This window comes from Hippocampus comes, unplaced genomic scaffold (assembly GCF_001891065.2).
Source record: "Hippocampus comes isolate QL1 unplaced genomic scaffold, H_comes_QL1_v1.1 scaffold36, whole genome shotgun sequence".
Classification (NCBI taxonomy): domain Eukaryota; kingdom Metazoa; phylum Chordata; class Actinopteri; order Syngnathiformes; family Syngnathidae; genus Hippocampus; species Hippocampus comes.
Genome location: NW_017805695.1, coordinates 517779 through 523320, shown reverse-complemented (window position 1 = coordinate 523320; position 5542 = coordinate 517779). Strand labels below are relative to the sequence as shown.

The following is a 5542-nucleotide window of genomic DNA, read 5'->3' as shown; positions in this document are numbered from 1 at the left end:
ATGTCCGTACCACAGGTGTGAGTCTCCGGGCAGGTGTGTAGGGGCGGATGAGCTCAGAGAGGTAAGGTGGCGCATGGTTATTTAGAGATTTGAAAACAAATAAGAGGATCTTGAAAATAACTCTAAAATGTATGGGGAGCCAGTGAAGGGATGCCAGAGTAGGAGTTATGTGCTCCCTCTTACGAGTACCGGTCAAGAGGCGAGCAGCGGCATTCTGGACCAGCTGGAGACGCTTAATGGAAGACTGGCTGACTCCAAAGTAAAGGGCATTGCAGTAATCGAGCCGGGATGTGACAAAGGCATGAATTACTGTCTCAAAGTGTTCATGAGAGAGGAGAGGTTTTACTTTGGCCAGCTGTCTAAGGTGAAAGAAGCTGGATTTAACAACGGCACCAATTTGCCGGTCAAGTTTGAAATCACTGTCCAGTTTAAGGCCCAAGTTTGAGACTGTTGACTTAAGATAAGGAGACAGGAGGCCCAAGTCAACAGGATGGGATGTGCAATTTTTCATTGTCCAGTCGGGAATAAAGCCCACATAAAATTTATTTTGTGTTCAGTCTAGTCTTTCCAAAGACCCGGCTACATGTACAAACACACACAAATGTTTTGTTTTTTTTTTCTCCTCACCACCTTTCGGATCTCAATGGGATGAGTCCTAGATCTACCGGTAGATCAGGATCGACGTAATGGGCACCCCTGGACCTCGAACTGACGTCCAAAAACGCTTATTCATGGAACACTGTGAAAACTAAAATACATTTCAACGTGAACAATCAATAATCTGTTTAACAAGACATGAAACAAATCAGCAAAAATAACATACCGTGTGCACCTTGTTCAACCGAAAGTAGATAAACTAAAATAAAGTCGATCAGACAGTCACGTTTCGTCTCTCCCTCGCCATCTTTCTTTCTGGATCTCTCTCTCTCCCTCTCTTATTCCTTCGCAATCCGCCACACGTGACCCTGAACCGGAAATGGTCATCGAGAAAACATCCGTTCTCTGCCATTTGCTGGTCGGCGTTTGTTATTGCAGCCTTCTGAAAGAAACCCATATTTATTTTGACCCCACAAGAGAGACCGATTTGGACGTGCATGGCCATTTCGATCACTGCCATCTGCTGGTCAAGATTTGCCATTGCAACCTTCTGAAAGAAGAACATACGACTTGCTATTACCCTCGAAAATCAGTAGGAACACAAAATGCCTCCCCCCCGTGATGATAATTGTGGGACATTTGGTGGATTTCTTTGATTTCAGAACACCAAAAACGTTACAATTCTTTCACAAGGTCGTTCTTCACCACTGTTTCCACCTTGTTTGGAACTTCTTTCTCAATTGCGAGAAGAGCCCCATCCGGACGTGCACGGTAGAAGTTCGTCTATTCCCTCTGCTGGTCATAGTTTGTCATTGCAACCCGATGAAAGAATACCATCTTGCTGCATTGCTTACCCTGAAAAGTCGATCACTGCCGTCTGTTGGTCACAGTTAGTCATTGCAACCGTTTTCAAGATGATCATAGTTCTTATTTCCCTCGAAATATCAGCAGTTACACATGAAGGCAGCAATGTGAAGATCATTTTGTGACATTTTTTTTTTAATTTCTCAACGAAAACAATGGCAATTAGTTCACAACGGTGGTTCTTCCACGCTGTTTCCACCTTGTGAACTGACCTTCGCTCGCAGTTGCGAGACCGATTGGGACGCGCACGGCGGAAGTCCGTTACTGCCATCTCCTGGAACTATTCTGTCATTGCAACATCCTTGAATACCACACGATTTCTGATGACAATCGAAAAATCAGCAGGAACACAAAATGGCCCCCCTGTGAGGATAATTGCGTGACATTTGGTGGATTTTTTTTTTTTTATTTCGGAACACAAAAAAATGTTACAATTAGTTCACAACGGTCGGTTTTCACCACTGTTTGCACCTTGTTTTCGGATCTTCTTCACTCTCAATTGCGAGAAAGGCCCTATTGGGACGTGCAAGGCAAAAGTCGATGACTGCCCTTTTGTGGTCACAGTTTTTCATTGCACCCTTTTGAAAGATGACCATATTATTTATTACCCTCGAAAAATCATCAGGAACACAAAATGCCCAGCTTGTGAAGATAATTTTGCGACAACTGATGGATTTTTTGCATTTCTGAAAACAAAAAACACTGCTATTCATTCACAACGTTCGTTCTTCCCCACTGTTTCCACCTTGTTTTTGGATCTTCTTCGCTCTCAATTGCGAGAAGAGCCCCATTGGGACGTGTACGGTAGAAGTTCGTCTATTCCCTCTTCTGGTCATAGTTTGTCACTGCAACCTTCTTAAAAATAACATTTCTCACTGCCATCGAAAAGTTAGCAAAACGACAAAATGGACACTCAGTGAAGATAATTCTGCGACATTTCATGAATTAAAAAAAAAATTCTAAACACGAAAAATGTGACAATTAATTCACAGTGGTCGTTCTTCAGCTGTTTCCACATTGTATATGGGTCTTCTTTGCTCTGAAATGCGAGAGCCCTCTTTGGCCGTGCACAGCAAGCGCCGATAGCTTCCCTCTGCTCGTCAGAGTTCGTCACTGTCACCTTCTGAAAGAATACCATTTTATCTCAATACCTGACAATAGAAATCCACTTGGACGTGCAAGACAAAAGTCGATGGCTGCCTTCTGCTGGTCAAAGTTTGTCATTGCAATCTGATGAAAGAATACCATATTTCTGATCACATTCGACAAATTAGCAGTAACACAAAATGGCCATCTTGTGAAGATAATTTTGTGACATTTGATGGATTTGTTTAAAATTTCTGATCACAAACAACGTTACAAACGAATTCGCAACGGTCGTTCTTCACCGCCGTTTCCACTTTGTGTATGGCTCTTCTTCGCTCTCAAACGTGAGAACCCTCTTTGGCCGTGCACAGCAAGCGCCGACAGCTTCCCTCTGCTCGTCAGAGGTAGTCACTGCCACCTTCTGAAAGGGTACCATATTATTTCTTATTACACTATGTATCTACCCCCGTCAAGGACTACGCCTCGAACTGACGTCCAAAAACGTTTATTCGTGGAACACCGTGAAAACTAAAAGACATTTCAACACCAACAATCAATAATCTGTTTAACAAGACATGAAACAAACGTACCATGTGCACCTTGTTCAACCGAAAGTAGATTAACTAAAATCAAGTCGATCAAACAGTCACGTTTTGTCTCTCCCTTGCCATCTTTCTTTCTGGATCTCTCTCTCTCCCTCTCTTATTCCTTCGCAATCCGCCACACGTGACCCTGAACCGGAAATGGTCATCGAGAAAACATCCGTTTTCTGCCATCTGCTGGTCATGGTTTGTCATTGCAGCCTTCTGAAGAAACCCACATTATTTATTTTTACCCCACAAGAGAGACCGATTTGAACGTGCATGGCCATTTCGATCACTGCCGTCTGTTGGTCAAGAGTTGCCATTGCAACCTTCTGAAAGAAGAACGTACTATTTGCTCTTACCCTCGAAAATCAGTCGGAACACAAAATGCCTCGCCCCCGTGAAGATAATTGTGGGACATTTGGTGGATTTTTTTGATTTCAGAACACAAAAAACGTTACAATTCTTTCACAACGGTCGATCTTCACCACTGTTTCCACCTTGTTTGGAACTTCTTCGCTCTCAATTGCCAGAAGAGCCCCATCCGGACGTGCACAGTAGAAGTCTGTCTATTCCCTCTTCTGGTCACAGTTTGTCATTGCAACTTTCTTAAAATACCAGAATATTTCTTATTAACATCGAAAAATTAGCAATACGACAATATGGCCACCCAGTGAAAATAATTCTGTGACATTTCGTGGATTAAAAAAAAAAATCTGAACAGAAAAAACGTGACAATTAATTCACAACGGTCGTTCTTCACAACTGTTTCCACATTGTGTATGGCTCTTCTTTGCTCTGAAATGCGAGAGCCCTCTTTGGCCGTGCACAGCAAGCGCCGATAGCTTCCCTCTGCTCGTCAGAGTTCGTCACTGTCACCTTCTGAAAGAATTCCATTTTATTTCTTCATACCTGACAAGAGAGCCCCACTTGAACGTGCAAGGCAAAAGTCGATGACTCCCTTCTGCTGGTCATAGTTTGTCATTGCACTCTGATGAACTAATACCATCTTGCTGCATTGCTTACCCTGAAAAGTCGATCACTGCCATCTGTTGGTCACAGTTTGTCATTGCAATCGTTTTCGAGATGATCATATTAGTTCTTATTTCCCTCGATAAAAATCAGCAGTTACACATGAAGCCAGCGCCGTGAAGATCATTTTGTGACAATTTATGGATTTTTTTAAAATTTCTGAACGAAAACATCATGACAGTTAATTCACAACGGTGGTTCTTCCCCGTTGTTTCCACCTTGTGTATTGACCTTCTTCGCTCTCGGTTGCGGGAGCCCCACTGGGACGTGCACGGCAGAAGTTCGTTACTGCTCTCTGCTGGTAATATTTTGTCATTGCAACATCCTTGAAGAATACCACACGATTTCTGATGACAATCGAAAAATCAGCAGGAACACAAAATGCTCCCCCTGTGAAGATAATTGTGTGACGTTTGGTGGATTTTTTTTTTTTTTCGGAACACAAAAAACGTTACAATTAGTTCACAACGGTCGTTTTTCACCACTGTTTCCACCTTGTTTTCGGATCTTAACTCTCAATTGCGAGAAAGGCCCCATTGGGACGTACACTGCCCTTTTGTGGTCACAGTTTTTCATTGCACCCTTTTGAAAAATGACCATATTATTTATTACTCTCAAAAAAATCATCAGGAACACAAAATGCCCAGCTTGTGAAGATAATTTTGCGACAACTGATGGATTTTTTTGCATTTCTGAAAACAAAAAGCATTGCTATTCATTCACAACGTTCGTTCTTCCCCACTGTTTCCACCTTGTTTTTGGATCTTCTTTGCTCTCAATTGCGAGAAGAGCCCCAGTGGGACGTGCACGGTAGAAGTTGGTCTCTTCCCTCTTCTGGTCATAGTTTGTCATTGCAACCTTCTCAAAAATAAAATTTCTCACTGCCATCGAAAAGTTAGCAATACGACAAAATGGCCACCCAGTGAAGATAATTCTGTGACATTTCATGGATTTAAAAAAAAAAATTCTAAACACAAAAAACGTGACAATTAATTCACAGCAGTCGTTCTTCGGCTGTTTCCACATTGTATATGGCTCTTCTTTGCTCTGAAATGTGAAAGCCCTCTTTGGCCGTGCACAGCAAGCGCCGATAGCTTCCCTCTGCTCATCAGAGTTCGTCACTGTCACCTTCTGAAAGAATACCATTTTATCTCAAGACCTGACAAGAGAGCCTCACTTGGACATGCAAGGCAAAAGTCGATGACTTCCTTCTGCTGGTCAAAGTTTGTCATTGCAACCTGATGAAAGAATACCATCATATTTCTTATCACATTCGACAAATTAGCAGTAACACAAAATAGCCACCCTGTGAAGATAATTTTGTGACATTTGATGGATTTGTTCAAAATTTCTGATCACAAACAACGTTACAACGAATT

At 42.3% G+C, this 5542-nt stretch overlaps 1 long non-coding RNA gene across 1 annotated transcript in view; it reads left to right on the top strand.

Moving 5' to 3' along the window:
- The first annotated feature begins 4607 nt into the window (after positions 1-4607).
- The window catches only part of LOC109523125 (uncharacterized), a 15985-nt gene continuing 15050 nt past the window's right edge, over positions 4608-5542 (top strand). The window contains exon 1 of the long non-coding RNA XR_002169706.1: positions 4608-4623. This is a non-coding gene — a long non-coding RNA (uncharacterized LOC109523125). The remainder of the gene's footprint in view (positions 4624-5542) is intronic.